This window comes from Lactuca serriola, chromosome 7 (genome assembly GCF_051521515.1).
Source record: "Lactuca serriola cultivar US96UC23 chromosome 7, Lser_US96UC23_V15, whole genome shotgun sequence".
Taxonomy (NCBI): Eukaryota; Viridiplantae; Streptophyta; class Magnoliopsida; order Asterales; family Asteraceae; genus Lactuca; species Lactuca serriola.
Genome location: NC_136414.1, coordinates 88,800,658 through 88,820,722, shown reverse-complemented (window position 1 = coordinate 88,820,722; position 20,065 = coordinate 88,800,658). Strand labels below are relative to the sequence as shown.

At 36.0% G+C, this 20,065-nt stretch overlaps 1 non-coding gene across 1 annotated transcript; it reads left to right on the top strand.

Annotated features, from left to right (window-relative positions):
- The first annotated feature begins 15,729 nt into the window (after positions 1-15,729).
- TRNAA-AGC (transfer RNA alanine (anticodon AGC)) lies at positions 15,730-15,802 on the top strand. The gene has a single exon. It is a non-coding gene; the product is annotated as a tRNA-Ala (tRNA).
- The last annotated feature ends 4,263 nt before the right edge of the window (positions 15,803-20,065 follow it).

Here is a 20,065-nt window from a genome sequence, read left to right as displayed (position 1 = left end):
AGAGGTCACACTCAGCAAACTTCAGGGACTTCTCAAGACCGTAGAAACAGGTCTTAAGGGGAAGTCGGTTGCTATCACTCCCACTCCAAACTCAACTCCGGTTTTGGCAATCGGGAAAAGACGAGGGAGGAAGAGAAAGAGCTCTTCGAAGGGTACCAAGGTTCGGACCCTTGATGGCTCTTCTTTAAGTGGAACCAAGAAAGGTTTCATCACTCCTTCTTCTGACCCAAAAGAGGCTGAATGCTTCTATTGCCATGAAAAGTCTCATTGGAAGCGGAACTGCCCAAAATACCAGCAGGATGTGAAGGATGGGAAAGTTAAACCCAACCACGCAGGTATTTACACTATCTTATCTAATAACTCACCCCATTATAAGTCTTGGGTCCTTGATACCGGTTGTGGTATTCATATTTGTTGTGACTTGCAGGGACTAAGAAGAAGTGAGAATGTGGAGCAAGGAAGGATAAACTTGATCATGGGGAATAGGAAAGCTTCACCTGTCACCAAGATTGGAGTTTATACTTTATCGCTAAGTAGTGGGTTTAGTTTAGATTTGAATAAATGTTGTTATTCGCCAGGAATGGCAAGAAATATTATTTCCTTTCATGCTTTGTACAAACAAGGGTTTACCTTGTCATTTAATAATGAAGTTGGTTCTATTGATGCTTTCTTTAATAATGTTTTTTATTTTAGAGCATTACCCTGTGATGGTGTGTATGAAGCTGTATCTGTTGTAGATAATTCAGGAAATAATGTTTTGTGTATTGATTCTACTAATAATAATAACTTGGATAAAGCATCGTTATGGCATTGTCGTCTTGGACATATAAGCAAGAAACGCATAGGCCAACTCCAAAAGGATGGAGTCTTGGAGTCGTTTGACCTAAAGTCATATGATAGTTGCGAATCATGCTTACATGGAAAAATGACAAAGTCACCCTTCACAGGCTCATGTGAGAGGGGTGAAGGTTTGTTGGACCTTGTACACACAGATGTGTGTGGACCATTCAAACATGCCACAAGGGATGCTAATCGTTATTATTTGACTTTCACTGATGATTACAGTAGATATGGATATGTCTACTTAATCAAGCATAAGTCAGAGACTTTCGAGAGGTTTAAAGAATTTAAACAGGAAGTCGAGAATCAATTGGGTAGGAACATTAAGATGCTTCGATCCGATCGAGGAGGTGAGTATCTTAGTTCAGAGTTCCTCGACTATCTTAGGGAATGTGGGATTATCTCACAATTGACACCTCCCAGGACACCACAGTTGAATGGTGTAGCTGAGAGGCGTAATCGAACCTTGTTGGATATGGTTCGTTCCATGATGAGTCGAGCTACGCTACCAATCTCATTCTGGGGGTATGCCTTAGAGACTGCCGTCCATATTCTTAATCTAGTCCCTACAAAGAAAGTTGCCAAAACTCCTCACGAGATGTGGACTGGTAAAGTACCTAAACTAGACCACATCAAGATTTGGGGTTATGAGGCTTTCGTGAGACGTGAGACTCATGATAAGCTCGAACCTCGAAGCGAGAGGTGTATTTTCATCGGCTACCCACAACAATCCTTTGGTTACCTCTTCTACAGACCTAGTGACAATGTAGTCTTTGTAGCAAGAAGAGGAGTCTTTCGAGAGAGAGAATTTATAAGCCAAGGAGACAGTGGGAGGCAAATTGATCTTGAAGAAATTCAAGAGTCAAGCGGTGAAGGAACTTCAAACACTAGCCCTCAACTTGAGGAGGAAACTCCTGTTGAGCCAGTTGACGAGCCTGTACCACTGAGGCGTTCCTCGAGAGTTAGGAAATCACCTGAGCATTACTATGGTTTCCATATTACTGCAGAAGGTGAGACACTTATTAGTGATGAGACACTAGTAGGTCTGGATGAACCTAACAGCTACACGGAAGCCATGGCAGGCCCTGAGGCTGCCAAGTGGAAAGAGGCAATGGATAGCGAGATACAATCCATGTATGACAATCAGGTTTGGAACTTGGTTGAAAATGTACCAGGTCGTAAGACAGTGGGGTGCAAATGGATCTTCAAGAAGAAGACCGACATGGATGGTAATGTACACACTTATAAGGCACGACTGGTTGCAAAAGGTTATTCTCAAACTCTGGGAGTTGATTATGATGAAACCTTTTCACCAGTGGCCAAGATAAAGTCTATTAGGGTCCTATTAGCCATTGCTGCATTTCATGACTATGAAATATGGCAAATGGATGTCAAAACTGCTTTCCTTAATGGAAAGTTGGCTGAGGATGTTTACATGGTTCAGCCAGAGGGTTTTGTCAGTACAGAGTACCCCAATAGAGTGTGTAAACTCGAGAAATCCATTTATGGATTGAAACAGGCACCTCGCAGATGGAATCTTTGCTTTGATGAGAAGGTCAAGGAATTTGGCTTTTCAAGGAGTGAAGATGAATCTTGTGTCTATATCAAGGCTAGTGGGAGTATAGTCAGTTTTTTGGTACTGTATGTGGATGACATACTACTCATAGGAAATGACATCCCAACCCTGCAGGAAGTAAAGTCCTGGCTTGGGAAGTGTTTCGCTATGAAGGACCTTGGTGAAGCTGCCTATATCCTAGGGATAAGGATTTTGAGAGACAGGAGTAAAAGACTAATTGGACTTAGTCAGAGTACCTACTTGGATAAGGTGCTGAAAAGATTCAACATGCATAACTCTAAGAAAGGTGAGTTACCCATTCAGAGTAATGCCAGATTGAGTAAGACACAAAGCCCTAGTACTGAGGCTGAGATAGCAGAAATGAGTTGACTACCTTATGCTTCAGCTGTAGGATCGATCATGTATGCTATGACGTGTACTCGACCTGATGTAGCCTTTGCTTTAAGCATGGTTAGAAGGTATCAGGGGAACCCTGGCAAGGAACACTGGACTGCGGTAAAGAATATCCTCAAGTACTTGCGAAGGACTAAGGATTGGGTCCTTACCTTCGGTGGGAGTGATGACTTGATAATTGTAGGGTATAGTGATGCTAGTTTCCAGACTGATAGGGATAATTTCCGCTCTCAGTCGGGCTGGGTCTTTACCCTAAACGGAGGAGCAATTTCTTGGAAGAGTTCCAAGCAAGAGACAGTGGCAGATTCAACTTGTGAATCAGAGTATATAGCAGCAAGCGAGGCAGCAAAGGAGGCTATATGGCTAAAGAACTTCATCGGAGACCTTGGAGTTGTACCAGCTATAAAAGAGCCAATGGAGATTTTCTGTGACAGCAATAGTGCGGTTGCCTTAGCCAAGGAACCAAGGGATCACGGGAGATCCAGACACATCGACAGAAAATACCATTTTATCAGACATCGAATCGAAGAAGGACTCCTCGTGGTGAAGAGGGTATCATCGGATGAGAACCCAACAGATCCCCTCACGAAGGGACTGAGTAGGGTTAAGCATCTCCAGCATGCTCAGAGCATAGGGCTGAAGGATGATATAAGTTTTAGTAGTTAGATAACCTCGAAATTTGTAAAGTGTAATTGACATTAGATGATGAATAAAAGGTGTTTTATTTATGAGTAAAGTGTTGCTATCCCTTGTTGATCGTTTACTATATTTCGTTTGCATGTTTTGACTTCCAGAATAATTTTGTTTGATATAACATATTATTCAAACCTCCACAGTCGGTCATATGTCGGAAGTAGGTATGAATCAAGACTGTCATGATTGGTTGCAGAGGTCTAAGGTGTTGGACAAGGCTACAACAATCATGAGTGCTCATAAGTTCTGAGCATTGGACTCAACCCACGCTCACTGGAATCACTTCATGGAATTTTATCTTGAGTGATCGTGAGACGGTAATATCATATAAGTCTTCAAACCTAGAGATATGATTTGTTACTTACGAGTTGGTTATGCATTGATTGTACGAAAACGCATTGGTAACTCGATGTTATAAAACGTGCTTTTGTGTGTAATTCAATGAGTGGTAGAACAAACATATGAGTCGAAGTTTATCTGTTCCTTCTTGGATTAGAAGCTGATATCTGGGCCCCTCGATGATTTTGTCTTGACCTATGTACCGGGCCCGGTCAGAACTAAGTTGATGTGTTCAATTAAGTTCTTTGTCAAACAAATCGGAAATCGGGAAACAAACTGCTGGACAATAAGTAAGACATTGTTCCATGTATTTGTCTGGCTGATATCTAGAACAGAGGATTATATGATCACTTATCTTAAATGGCAAGTTCTAGTTCAACAGAGTTTAAAGAGCTACGATTGCTGATCGGTTCCTGAAGTCATACTTGCAACTATAGTTATTAGACTTATCCAAGTGGGAGATTGTTGGATATAGTGTCTAAGTTCATAACTATATTTGGTATATACTTGACCCGACCCGGCATGGTCCATTTGGGTTGCACTTCACCCGAACAGTTTATGGATAATATTTGAGAATAGTACAAGTTATGATTTATTAATATATTATAAGTTCTAATGTATTAATATAAGATCATATTATTTAATTAGTAGTGATCTATAATTAATCTAGGATTAATTTGGTGATCAAAGATATTACTAATTAAATATGGGCTTCTATATTTATATTGTGTGGGCTAATGCTCATTTGGAATGGGCTAGGCTTGGATGGAAAAGTCCATGGATACTCCATGGAGCTTTAACCCATGGATCTCATGGAAATGAAGAGACATGGGTTTTAGGGTTTAACCTAATCCACCACACTATATAAAGGAGGCTTTGGTTCTTGAAAAGTGACTAGTTGACACTTGTTGAGGTGAGGGCAATTTCAAGATAGTAAATACTATTCTCTCAAAGTTCCAAGTTTGTGGTGATTTGTGACTTTCATTTGAGGCATCCACATTATTGGTGCTAGGCTCTAGAACTCCAAGCAATCAACTACAACTACAAGGTAAGTATATCTACTAGCTTATTTGATTCATGTTCCCCATGCCATGCTAGTTAGGATATAAACCTTGGAAAAATAATTTTTTACATGTATCTTAGACAAACATAGATCCAAGGTTTATTAGGGTTGCATGTACACTTAGGAAGTGTTAGAATGCTCAAAACCCTTCAGAAGTAACTAAAAACTTTTATAAATTCCCAAATCTTAGTTTCTTTAGGAAAATGTGAATTTGGTGTTAATCCATGAAATTGCACATTGCACCTTGTAGGTCGTTAGTGGAGCGTGTTTGGTAAACTGACACACTAATATGGGACCAATGAAGGTTGGCAATGGGTAGCTCGTAGATTATCATAGATCAATGGAGTGTGTGTGGCTAACCGGTACATTGATTAGGTGATAAATGTCTTCGAGAGTACCAAGCTAGTTTGCATGGTTATTCACACCTTGTTTGTGATCCTCGGTATCCCAATCACGGGCTTGAAGGCATAATCGAGATTAAACACGCCATTGAAAAGTTCAATGAATCTCAAAAGATCTAGGAGTTTCAGTTCATTTAAAACTTAAACTTCTTTTTCATTTTTCATGGTGGAAACTGGTAAATCGTCATTTACCTACCTTAAAATATTCTGCAACTAGATTACGACATCCCTCTTCCGAGTTGTAGAATATTGTGTTGGTTCCTAGCCTTGATATTTCATTTGGGTGTTATGTCAAGGACTCTTATTAACTAACTTGAATTTTCTCCCGTTTTGTAGATGTCAAACTACTATGGTCTTCCTAAATCCTTTGGAAAAAGCTTTCCACATGGAGATGATATTCCACGATTGGATCGTGGAAATGGAAATTATGCTTCACTTCTTCCACATCCTCCAATAATTCTCCCTGACCCACCTGTTCGTAGACTTGAAAAGTTCAAGGTCACTCAAGCCCTCTTGGATAGAAAACACCGAGATGGAAGGTCTATGTGTGCACATGTCTTGGAGATGAAGTCACACATTGACAGGTTGGGAATGTTAGGAGTCACTGTCTCAAGGAAGTTGGCTGTCGACATGGTTCTTCAATCACTTCCTGAATCATATAGTGAGTTCATTGATGATTACTATAATATAGACCAAGACATGACTCTTATCGATCTTACCTGTTTGCTAATTGTTGCTGAATTAACAATGATTTGGCGCACTGGTCAAGCAAATTTGATTGGAAGATCAATCTCCCAAACTTCCATGGACATTGACAATGACAACATTGGAAGTCCAGAAAAGTTTACTCTTGCTAATGGAAAGGGATTGGCCATGGTCAAACCGTTTGGCCGGATGCTAAAGACGAAGGCTAATTCTGAGATTGTCCCTTGTGTCATTCCCAAAGAGTCAATATGTTTCTATTGCCAAGATAAGGGGCATTGGTTACGAAGCTGCCCTGACTACCTGAGAGATTTAAGGGATGGGAGAGTCAAAATGTATGACTCTGCTTCAGGTAAAATTCACTATCTAACTCTATTAAGTTCCTATATGTAGATTCTCAATACATAATGTGATAAGATTGCATTTTGATGTTTTGTAGGATCGAAGAAAAGAAAGGAAGCTTAAAGGAAGAGTGAGTTGAGTCTAATCACGAAGAGATGGATTTCGTTCGCATGGTTCGATGATTAGATTTTTGACCCGCTACCTAGGAGTTGGATAGATTGCTTAGGAATATTTAGTAACATAGTTTTCATTTGTAATTGCGTTGTAAGAACAAGTTTTTCCGCATTTTATAAATAAAATAAAATTTGATTTTGTCTTATTTATATATCCTTGCAATGACTTTTGTGAAAATTGATGTTTATATATTTCTGTTGTTAGCAATATTGTGAATGGATTTGATTCTTTCGTTTGTAGTAATGATGAAAATTTACCAAATAAGGAAGGATTCTCATCACCCAAGTTTCAATTGGACATAAATTTGGAATTGTGCAACTTGCATTGTATAATGAATGAGAACTTTCATCTTTGGGAAAATTAAGACTAATTTTTGGTTCACATATAGATGCGAGCCAAGTGAAGGAATAGGGAATCTAGTACATATTGTTGTACATTGGTCAGGTCCACCAAAAAGAACGATAAGACTATTCGTCATGATTTACTAAAAATTTAGTGAATGTGGTTATGCTTACAAGATTAAGTGTAATTCTGAATCATTGGAAAAGTTTCAATGAATAGCAGAACGAATAAGAAGAATCAATTGGGCAGAAAGATAAAAGTTTCCCCAATCTAAAAAGAAGGGAGAGTACTTTTTGTATCATGTTTTATGATCGTCTTAATGATTATGAAACCATATCACAATTGACCCTCTTAGTGCACTAGTATGACTAAGAAGAGGAATTAGAATTGTTGAAATGGTTAAATCATAAGATAAATCATACTTCGTTCCAAAATCGAGTCTTAGAGTCATACTCCAACATTATGAATTGAGTGACAATGTGGAGTTGAAAATTTCTTACTCTTGCACATTTGAAATTGGTAAGTTGTGATGTCTTGGATAAGATAAATACTAACTAATACCAATTGTGCGAAGTGTTTATCTTGATAAGAATCCACACCAACTCTTGGATGTTTGTTTGTCAAGAAATGTTTCATGACAAGAGAATCTTATATGTTAAGAGGTCAGTGGGAATCTTAATGATCTTGAAAAGTTCAAGAACAAATCAAGAATAAACCAATAGTTAATCACTAGCACATGACTTGAGGTTCGTAACCTATCGTGTTGACATATTCTTATTTCTGTGCCATTCCAGTTGAGTTGCTTGTGCATGTGAGTTCTATGAGTTCTCATTTGAATGCATAAATGCAAAGCATGTTCAATGAAAGTATATTGACTAGTATAGGTGAGCTGCTAAACAACTTGGAAATAATGGTGGGACCCTTGATGGCAAGAAATAAAGATTAAATATGTTTTGTCCATATGAGTTGGATTTGTCACAAACCTTATCTTGTGATTATGGTTATGAAAAATTCACACGGATAGGAACATACACACCATAAAATCTAAGTGTCACAAGGTTTCTCTCCACTTAATGAAAATGATTGTGAGGAAATGCTTTCACTAAGAGAGATTTTAAGGAGATAGCAATTGTAATATTTGCATTCTCAAATTCAATTATGATTACGGCATCCCTCTTCATAGTTCGAATTATGAGATATGGAAAATAGTCTAAACGTTTAACACTTATTGCTATAAGTTCTAAAATTGTTTAGACACGCATATGAGCTTTCTAAGGAAAGGTGTATGAGTTTGAGAAGCTTATATAAAGGTTTATCGAAACATCTCGTATTAGAAATACGAACTTTGGAAAGAAAGTCAATAAGTATTGAATTTCTAGAAGTCCAATTGATTTCTAAGCACATGTCAAAGCTAGTGGGAGCATAAGTGTTATGCTGGTAAGGATATAATTATCGTGTTAGTGGGAGCATGATTATTATGTTAAGTGTTGCAAATTAGCAATATTAATTATAGAAAACAAAAATTTTCACTTTGTAAAGTTGTAGGGGTTGAATGGTTGTTTTGCTATAATTAAGGGAGAGAATATTATACTTCGTTTCAAATCTAAAAGCTTAGATCGAGAAATTTTAATCAAATTTAGTCAAAGGACATATATGAATGGTATGTTGAAAAGATTCAACATAAGGGAATTCTATATATGACAATATCATAGCAAGAAACCGGTAAAGTATCACGTTTTTCGTGAATCTGTTCCATACGCTTCTGGTATAGGATCGATTGCATATGCTGTAATATTCGACCGTTCTAAACTTTCCAAATGCCTAGGGCATTAAGAGGGAAAAGGGGCTAGAACCGGAAATGACTAAAATCTTTAAACAACTATCGAAGACAATCTAAGGTTCGCAAAGGGTTGGTCCTTGTGGGCAGTTGGAAGTATAGTAATAGATGGACCATCTTGACATTATAATGAATAGATAAGACTCTATTTAGAATGAGTTGTCATATGACAAATATGGAAATGTTTCCATATTTGGAGTTGGACGTTAAGAATCTGTGTTTAGATTAGAAACTTTTATGAAAAAAGGATGTTCAATGGAATGTACTTTGAATGTGAGACTTCATATTTATGGAATTGCCTTGTAACAATCTATAAAAGAGCACTTTGTAATATCATTGGCAGAGTCTTGGTGACTTTGGTGTCATGGCATTACAAATGGATCATTGCATAAAATGTTAGATCTAACATATTCTAATTGTGTCAAGAATTGTTATTCTTACACTTGTAATAAGGATTAGGAATTGTGAAATGGGCACCATTGGGAATGTGTTCAATTGATCTATTTCACAAAGTAAGGACCATAAGTAAACATAGTGTGCATGCTTGGAGCATGGGGTAATTGTTGTTATAATTCAAGTAATAAGTTGATTATCCAAATCATTATACAATGAATTTTGAGTAATTAATATGGCGATTAAATAAAGGTGTTTAATTTATACTCAAAAGTTTTGGGGCCATATAGGATTAGTATTATTCTTGTGTTTCACTTTTCATGTTTTGACTTCCATAATAACTAGTTTATTCAAACCATCCATAGTTGATCATACTTTGGAAGTAGGTAATGAGGTAAGACTGTCATGAATCCGACTGTAGATTGTCTAAAGCGTTTTAGACATAGCAAAAGTCTATTGCAGTGTTCATGAGTGCTCCTGAAATAAGATTTGAGTATTGGATTAAACCCACGCTCACTTGAATCACTTCATGGATTTTATCACATGTGATTAGTGAGACGATAATATCTTATATTCTTGAAACCGAGACATATGAGTTGTAATTTAAAAGTCGGTTGCACATTGATAATATGTAACCGCACCAGTAACTTGGTGTTATAAAACAAATTGTTGTGTGTGATTTGATGAGTAGGTACAAGCGGGCATTTGAGTCGAAGTTTATCCATTCATTTTACCCAAATTTGGATAAAAGCAATATTAGTGGGCCCCTCGATGATTTAGTGATGACACCCTAAGCGCTTGGCCAAGCCTGGACTAAGTTTATGTGTTCAATTATAGTCTGTTGTCAGTCATCACAAATCGGACATCGGGAAACAACACATGAATAGAGAGTATGATTAAAATCCATGTCTCAGTTCATATGATATCTAAAATGGAGGAATATATGATCCTTTATCTAAAAGACGCGTTACTGATAAGATCAGAGTTGACAACATCTTTTGAAAGCTATGAGTGTTGATCAGGTTCTGAAGTCGTACTTGAGAAATAGTTATTAGACTTATCCAAGTGGGAGACTGTTGGATTAGGTGTCTAAGTCCATAACTATTTTGTTATGTACTTGACCCGATTATGAGCATGGTCCTTTTGGGTTTCCTTCACTCATGCAACTTGATAGGATGACAATAGGAGAGAGAGAGAGAGAGAGAGAAAGTATAATTTATTATATGAATAATAAATTCATACTCAAAATGATTTTATTAATATATTACAAGATTAATATATTATTTGGAAATCATATTATTTAATTATTATTGATTAGAAATTAATTTAGAATTAATTTGGTGATCAAAAGAGACTGATTAAATTAAGGGGACTGATATTGCAATAATCTGGTAGTTGCTAGTTGGGCTATGTATTCCTAATAGAAAGGGATTGGACGAAATCTATGGAGAGTCCAAGAAGATTTCGTCCAAGGGCTTTCTAGATGGGCTCAATGGATTGCTTAAATCCTAAGCAAGGAAATTAGGGTTTCCACCATAAAAGCCTAATAGCCTCAACTATAAATAGATCCCTCAGCATATGGAAATCGGCCCTATGCTTCTTGGAGTTGCCCTAGCCGATTTCCTCCTCTCTCCTAAGTCGTCTTGTTGAATTGGGTGTTTGTGATTCCATTATAGGTGCAACATTTGAGGCACTAAGCTTTCAAAGGTCAAGGAGTTCTTGTTATTACTACATAACAAGTTGATGTAATCATTCTAACTAGTTTATATGTTAATTTCGATTGTTATATGCTAGATCTAGGGTTTATGAGCTTTGGATGATTATTGCATGTACAATTAGATAAACCTGATCCAAAACTTTAGGGTCTGCATGTGCACCTAAGGATTGATGTAATGCTCAAAACTGATCACTACTTTGGTACGATGAAAGATTAATTGGATTATCTGTAACGACCCGTGTCCGGTATGGTAATTCCTTGGTATTTATTTTGAAGTTTTGCAAGAGGGACTCGGCGAGTTCATAGCCTGACTCGCCGAGTAGGGTCGCGATCTCGAGCACGTGTGAGCCGGGGACTCGGCGAGTCCATATCCCTGACTCGGCGAGTCCATCCGTCTGGGTGAAACCCTAAATCCCCGGGTTGCCCACTATTTAAGTCACATTATAGCCCCATTCTCGCCTCCCTCACCCTGAGAACACTGTGAGAAAGAACCCTAATCCTCCATTGTGTGAGCTAAGTGTTTTGTGCCATTTTGTGAAGGTTTGAAGAAGGAGAAGAAGCAAGGAGCAAGGAGAAGAGGTGTAGTGCAAAGATCCAAGGGCAAATCTGAGTTATTTGAGGTATTTTCGGATTTTCCCTCTTGTTATATGCTTTGAACCTCCATTAGAGCCCTCCTAGGATCTAGTTGATGCTTGTTCCAAGCCTTATGTTTGCATGGATGCTTTATTAAGTCGAGATATCTATAGATCTGAATGATTGGGTGTTGTAGAGCCCATATCTACTGCCTTTTTGGAGTTACTTTGCATATTAACCATAGATCTACCCATTTTGTGCATCTTTTAGCCTTATTTCCCTTATTCATGAGGTTGTACACGTAAAGTTGGAAACTTTACGTGGTAAATCAGCTTATTGGACTCAGATCTATCAATTGTATGTGTTGGATTCAAACAAAATCGAGTAAAAATCAGTTGCATGGCGGCAACTCGGCGAGTCGGGAAGAACGACTCGGCGAGTTGGGTCGCGAGTCCCCGATTCCTTCATTTTATCAGTGTCGAGTGGATCCAGTGAGTTAGAGAGTGGACTCAGCGAGTTGAGAGTAGACTCAGTGATGGAGGGACTCGGCGAGTTGTTCATACAACTCGGCGAGTCCAAGGCAATCTTCTTAAGCTCAAGAACAACTCGTCGAGTTGTTCATAGGACTCGGCGAGTCGGATGAAGATTGTCTGAGTTCTTGGATCGGGAGAGTACTCGTCGAGTCGATGCCATACTCGACGAGTAGCAGCGAGTTAAGTCGAGGAGTGAGAATAGGGACTCGGCGAGTTGGCGGCCCAACTCGGCGAGTCAGGTCAACTATGGGTTGACTTTGACCGAGAGTTGACTTTGTCTGAGAGTTGACTTTGACCTGGGGTAAAAGAGTCATTTTACCCAGTGCAGTGTTTAGTATTTGATTGAGTATGTTTATGGTCTTGTAGCCGGGGAGATACCGGAGCAGCAGCAGTTAGCCCTCAGAGCTATTCACTCAGCAGCCAGTTCACGAGGTGAGTCTCCCTTCAGTAGGATCGGGTCTACGACCACAATGCCGGCCCGTGTAATTATCAGTAGTCCTGTCTTTAGTTTGATGTAGTAGCTAGCTGGCTTGACGTCTTTGTGATTCAAGCATATTTGTGTTATGTGTTCCGGACTTCGGTCCGATGCAGTTAGTTCCGGACTTCGGTCCGATGCAGCTAGTTCCGGACTTCGGTCCGATGCAGTCAGTTCCGGACTCCGGTCCAATGCAGTCAGTTCCGGACTCCGGTCCGATGCAGTTAGTTCCGGACTTTGGTCCGATGCAGGGGACAAGGTCCCGGTCAGTTCCGGACTTCGGTCCGATGCAGCTAGTTCCAGACCTCGGTCTGATGCAGTGGGCAAGGCCCAGTATGTGATTTATATGTATTGTATGGTATGTGGTAGTTTGGGGGAGCTCACTAAGCTTCGTGCTTACAGTTTCAGTTTTGTTTCAGGTACTTCCGCTTGTAGAGAGAGGAGCTCGGGATGATGGCATTGCACACACCACAGCCTCAGCTTTTATCCTGGGAATTGATTGGTTCTTGATTTTTATATAACATGGATATGATACAGTTTTCCGCATAGTGTTTTTATTATGATTTTGAGATACATCATGTATGGTTTATGATATGACACTCAGATTATGGTTTTTGGTTATGTTGAAAAACGAAATTTTTGGGTCGTATTTTTGGGTCGTATTTTTGGGTCGTTTCATTATCGCATTCGAATCATCCCCGTTCCTTTTCCACTTCAACCTCCCCCAGTATATATGAGTTTATATGTCGATGCTTTGTTCTTAGAGAATATTAAATTTTATAACAATATGTTTTTTATGACGTTTGCATGACGGTAAGTGTAGTAAGAGCTTTCCAAAGCCTTCTAATATACATATTGTAGTTGTTTTAATGCTCACATTAACATTGAATACTACAGATGGAATATGATGATTAAATATCTATTTAAATATAGGGATAATGACTTGAAAGGGTAATATATTTTTTGATTTGTACACATATGGTCACTAAGTTTTTTTCATCCATATTTACCCCTTCAACTTGTTTAACTGTACACATTTAGTCCTTATGACCGGCTACACCAGGTAAGTCGAAATAAATGACTTAAAAGGGTAATATATTTATCAATTTATACACATTTACTCTTTAATATATTTTTGCACATTTAGTCTTATATATATATATATATATATATATATATATATATATATATATATATATATATATATTGCAAAATATGTCTTTATTGTTTTTTGTACACATTTAATACTTATGATCGTTTTTTTAGGTTTTTCTCACTACATCCTACGCGAGACAATCATTAATAAGGTGTTCATGACTGCTCATGCTTATGGCCACCGCCACCGTGACCTTAGCTGCTTGGTTACTTAGTTCTTGTGGTTTGGCTTAGGTCTTGTGTTATGCACGTCACAAATTCTTTATACGATCACAGATTTTAACGATGTTTATATCCACACGTTTGTATTTAAGTCTACTACAATTTTCGTTTAGATTACTCCTGTTAAAAAACAATATATTTTTAATTATGTTAAAAAATATTCATACATACATTCATAAAGAATACATGGATATAAATATCCTAAGTAAAAATATATTACTTTTTAACGGGAGTAATCTAAACGAAATATATAATAGACTCAAATACGAACACATGAATATAAAGATCATTAAAATCTGTGATCGTATAAAGAAGTTACAACGTTCAGAATACAAGACCTAAGCCAAATCAAAATAACAAAACAACCAAGCAGCCAAGGTCGTGATGAACATAACCATGAACAACCTCCGAACACCTTATTATTAATTGTGTTGCGTAGGATGACATGAGACCTCTAAAAAAAACCGATCATAAGTATTGAATGTGTATAAAAATATTAATGACTAAATGTATAAAAAAATATATATTAAGGAATAAATGTGTAAAAAAATATTAATGACTAAATGTGTATAAAGTGAAAAATATATTACTCTTTTAAGTCATTTTTCGAATTACTTAGACTAACCGGTAATAAGAATTAAATGTGTACAGTTAACAAGTTGAAAGGATAAATATGGATGAAAAAAAAAACTCAATAACCAAATATATACAAATCAAAAAATATATTACCTTTTTATATCATTATCCCATAAATATATTTCCAAAGGTGTAGACTAGGTGAAATTTGTAATAGACAAATTAGAGGGCATAGATGAATGTGGGGACTTCATTGCTTCGAGAGAAGTAAATTTTTTTTTTCAACAACAAACTAATCTAATCCTAACTATCACAGACTACATCTCAAGGTAGACTTAAACCCATGACATTTCAAATGAGAGAGTCATTATTTACCGCTAGGCCAAATGTCTTTTGGTTGTGGTAGCCGGAAATGAAATACAAAATTTTCTAGATGGTCTTTACATGTACCCACGTGAAGCTAAATGAAGGATTTTAAAATTTTCAATTCATGAACACCAACCAGCAGTACAAATTTTACCGGTTCATTTGGAGAACATGCAAATTGTGGTATTCAAGGAGAATAACTAATTGGATTTAGTTGTTACAAATATGTGTTTTGGTAGAACACCTCTCACTGCGTGGTTTGCTATTAATCGTAGACAGATTGACAGATTGGATTTAAGTTATGTCGATTACCCTTTTAGATTTAGTTGGGATAATTCATCAAATGTAATCTATTTAATTACCTACTAACTTCAAAAATCAAAACAATCACAAATTCCAAAAGTGTTTCTTTGCCTCTTCCTCATTACTTGGGCTCACTTGTGATCCATTAAAATGGAGTAAAAGGCTTTTATTCTTCTTACGTTTGTTAGAATACTTGGGCTCGCAAATTGACTGTTTCTTTGTATAGATTCAACTATTCAAATATTAGCCTAATTTTTAATATCAAAACTTTGGTCCAAAACAATCATTAAAAGCCTCACCCCTAATGCTTTAACTTTAAGGGAGCTTAACGTTTCGGGGTCATTCGATGGTTTATTTTGTTTAATCCCGCAGTTTGATATCAGTAAAATCCCCCACATTTGAGGAAAATATTTGTTATTTGCAAAAGGATACTTATTTAAATGATTCGTATGATTTTCCAATGATAATTTTATATATACTTTATGATAAAAATATGGCTTTCCAATCTTTATGTTTTAGCAGTTTAGGTGTTGCGTAACATATATACAAAACATAAGCAATTTGGTATTGGTTTTACTTTAATGGATTAAAAATTTGGGAAATGTCATCTTTTTTTTTTAATGATATAATTTTAAAGATTTAAATGTTATTAGTAAAAGCTGGCCATGAATGATAGATAAATAAAATATATAAATGAAAGTATACGTTCAATAAGGGGATGTAGCTCAGATGGTAGAGCGCTCGCTTAGCATGCGAGAGGTACGGGGATCGATACCCCGCATCTCCAATTCCTTTATATATTTTTTTGTAAAATTTACAAGAAACACCTCAACGTTTCGGTAAATTACCAATCTCGTCCTCCACAGACCACAGTGATTCTTTTCCAACTCTACAATTTACAGAGTTTTAATGCCATGTAAAAAATGTTCAACTTTTATTTTCACATTTAATTTTATCTTAAAATTCAAAATATGTCGTCTAAACTCTAAACTACTATTGGTGTGACTAAACTAATTACGGTTCGAATATATCTATTATATGGAACTTGGTAGTGTTACACGTAACTAATAGCAATAGTTTCAAAAAAGTTTTGTGATTTATGTGCTATGAATAAGTTTTAAATTAAATTAAATCCAAGTAATATTAGTTTGTTTGTGATAAAAGAAATACACTATTTGCCTATTTTTTTCAAGATATAAATATAACATGAGAAATGACAAGTAATAATCTTGTTTTATTTACTCGTTGCAACATGCTTATTTCTCTCGACTCAGAGGTTGCTTCTTTTCTTGAAGTTGCGTTTTCGCCTCACGAGATTAAGGAGACAATTTGGGATTGTGGTGGGGATCGAGCTCTAGGTCCAGATAGATTCTCTTTTGGTTTTCTAAAGCATTATTAGGATCTTTTGGGTAAAGATATTGTTGCTTTCGTACATGATTTTTTTTTAATTTTAATAAACCAATTATCTAGATTGGTTGTAATTTCTCTTTTATTGCTCTTATTCCGGAAGTTGAAAACCCTATGGTTGTCAAAGATTATCGACCTATTAGTATTATTGGTATGCAGTTTAGAAGTGTTGATAGGCTTCTAGCAAAAAGAATTGCTTTGGTCTTGCATGATGTTATTGGGATTCCTCAAAGGGCATTAAATTCTAAATGGTCCACTTATGGTCAATAAGCTGGTTGCATGGTTCAAAAGGAAGAAGAAAGAACTTATGATTTTTAAGGTTGATTTTGAAAAAGCTTATGACTCTGTTTGTTGGGATTATTTGGATTAGATTATGAAGTTCATGTGATTTGGAAATAAGTGGAGAGCTTGGATTAGAGGCTTCTTCAAACATTCCAGATCTTTTGTGGTTTTAAACGGGAACTCGGGTGAAGAATTCCAGTTGTTTAGAGGGTCGGGGCAGGGAGATCCTATCTCTCATTTTCTTTTTATTATTGTTATGGAAGGTCTTCATGTGGCTATCGAAGATGTAGTAGCCAATGGTTTTTTTTTGTGGTGGTGCGTTGGGAACATATGACCTTCATATTTCTCATCTTTTCTATGCAGATGAGCGTTGTTTATGGGGGAATGAGATGAGAAGAGTGTGTATATAATCTCTTCACCGTTACCAAATATTAGACAATACTCTTTAGTTTCAAATGGTGTCACATCCAACAAATCATCTACAATAACATCAAGGTCATATCCGATCATGTTAACTAATCCAAATCATAAAAATAAAAGAAAAACAAATACAAATTTATCTCCTATTCCAATAATCGGTCTGAGATTAGATGAAGACAACAATGATGGCCAAAATAATGAAAACATATGCACCGGTATATTAAAAGGTAATTTTTTTACAAATACAATATTTACATTTGTTCATTCAATCCTTTTCAATTATATACACTTACATGATATGCTTTTTTATGTCAATCTTAATTAACAGATTATTTAGATCATGGTGATCAGAGTGTTGTATGTCAAAGATGTTTTGCAAAATTATGGAAAAATAAATATGATAGAGGTAAAAAAAAAAAAAAGAGAATATTAATTATTCTCTATGGCGTGCTTATGGAAAATTTGAACTACTAGAGTTAAAGAATGCACCTCCAAGTTATGAAAACCTTTATAGATCTGAAGATTCTAAAATCAAACACTTCATGAAGAACATTCATTGTTACAATTCTATGTTGTATTTTACGTCAATGAGTGGCAAAATTGATTCATCAATCAATAGAGGAAATGCTCCATACATTTTTAGAGTTAGCCGTCAAAATTCTCATAGTATTGGAAGCCTTTTACCAGAACAGAGATCTAAACCATAATTCTCTCAGTTGTACATATATGATACAGATAATGCGATCGTAAATAGACAAACATGTCTTGGGTATACTTTTCAAATTTATCTAATTAATAAATATCTTATTGATTAGAATTAGTTTCTTTATTTATCCTATGTTTATATGTTCATGTTAATTGCAGTGGATAAAATCAACGATCTACATCAAATTCTTCTATCGTTGATAATGATATTATACAAGATTTGAAGTTGATGTTAGATTCAAATAACGTCTTGGTTTAGTCTTATAGAATGGTTAGAGATTGTTTTCATGAAAACCCTCATGTTAATATCAAGTTGAGAATTATTGGAAGAAGGGAACAAGATGGAAGGACATATAAGCTACCAACTACTTATGAGGTTGTCTCTGTAATTGTTAGAGATATTGGTGATTCAATTGATAATAGAGATATTGTTGTTTAAACTTCATCCGGTTCTCTACGACGTATTAGTGAATTACATCCTTCATACCTTCCTCTTCAGTATCCACTACTGTTTCTATATGGTGATGATGGTTACATAGTTGACATACCACATCGTGGTATTACACCTTCAATCAACAACAAGCGCCCCAACTGTACAATGAGTGTATTTTTTTTCTTATAGAATACATGACATGGATCATTGTTTTTCACTAATTCTTAATTCAAAAAGACTGTTCCAACAGTTTTTGGTCGATGTTTATACTATGATTGAAAGTGAGAGATTACATTACGTAAGAAGCAAACAACAAATTCTTAGATGCGAGTTTTATCAGAATTTACATAATCAACAAGATTCCGGGAATAAAGATATGTCCAACGTTGGACAACATGTTATCTTACCTTCTTCATTGATTGGCAGTGCACGTTATATGATGCAAAACTACTTGGAAGCCATGTCGTTATGTAAATGGTTTTGATATCCTGATTTACTTCATAACCTTTATATGTAATCTAAAATGGCCTAAATTTAAAAGGTTTCTTCTTAACACTTCACTACATCCAGAAGATAGACCTGATATCTTATGTAGGTTATTTAAAATAAAGCTTGATGCTTTTATTAAAGACATACGGAAAATAAAATTTTCGGCATCGTTCAAGCAGATATTAAAAATTGATGTTTAATACATACATTTATTTTATTAAAATATTTTTTTTGATTTATTGACATTTTTTATTTTTTGCACAATATATTTGGGTAGACAAGAGTTTGTTCGGGAAAATACATGACAACACTTGTCGCATGGTATTCTTTACAACCAACAACGTAGATTAAAGTCTCCAGGTATTATAATTTTCTATCATTATTTGTAAAAACGGATATTATATTTTTTCTATATGCAGGGTATAATTCTTTTATTACCATTAAATTATTTAATATTATATTATTTTTGCCATATTGTTCATCGTACATGTTTATCACTCAATGAAGATCAACTTAAAAACACGACTTTGTTCGAGATCGAACACATTTTACTTCGTAACAACACTGGTCTTAAAAATTATAAAAAAATGCCTTACTCGGATGTTAATTTTGTTTCTTCTTCAAACAATCGTCTTATCACGAAGGAGCTAGACTATGACATACCGCTTTTAAAGAAAAAGTTTGATCGTATGTTTGTTGCATTAACAAACGAGCAATGCAATATTTTTCTTGATATGATGACTACAGTCAAGGATAAGACATGGGGTGTGTTTTTAGTGTATGGATATGGTGGACCGGGTAAAACCTTTCTTTGGAAGACAATATCTGCAACAATTAGATGTAATGGTGAGATAGTTTTAAATGTTGTTTCAAGTGATATTGCATCGTTATTATTGACTGGAGGAAGGACAACACACTCTCGGTTTATAATTCCATGAATCTTATGGATAATTCTGTTTGTAAGATACCGCCTTATAGTGAACTCGACAGATTAGGAAGAAAAAGCTCATTGATTATTTGGGATAAAGCACCTATGGTCCACAAGTATGCATTTGAAGCTTTAGATCGAACTCTGAAAGATGTATGTAGGTTTGACAAGTCTAACAACTAAAATATTCCATTTAGAGGGAAAACGATTGTTTTTGGAGGAGACTTCAAACAAATTCTACCTGTTGTTCAAGGAGGTAGTAGACAAAACATCGTTAATGCTTCTTTAATTTCTTCATATATATGGCAACAATGCAAAGTCCATACATTAACAATAAACATGAGGCTAACTGTTGGAAGGGATCCATCTAATATTCGAGAAATTAA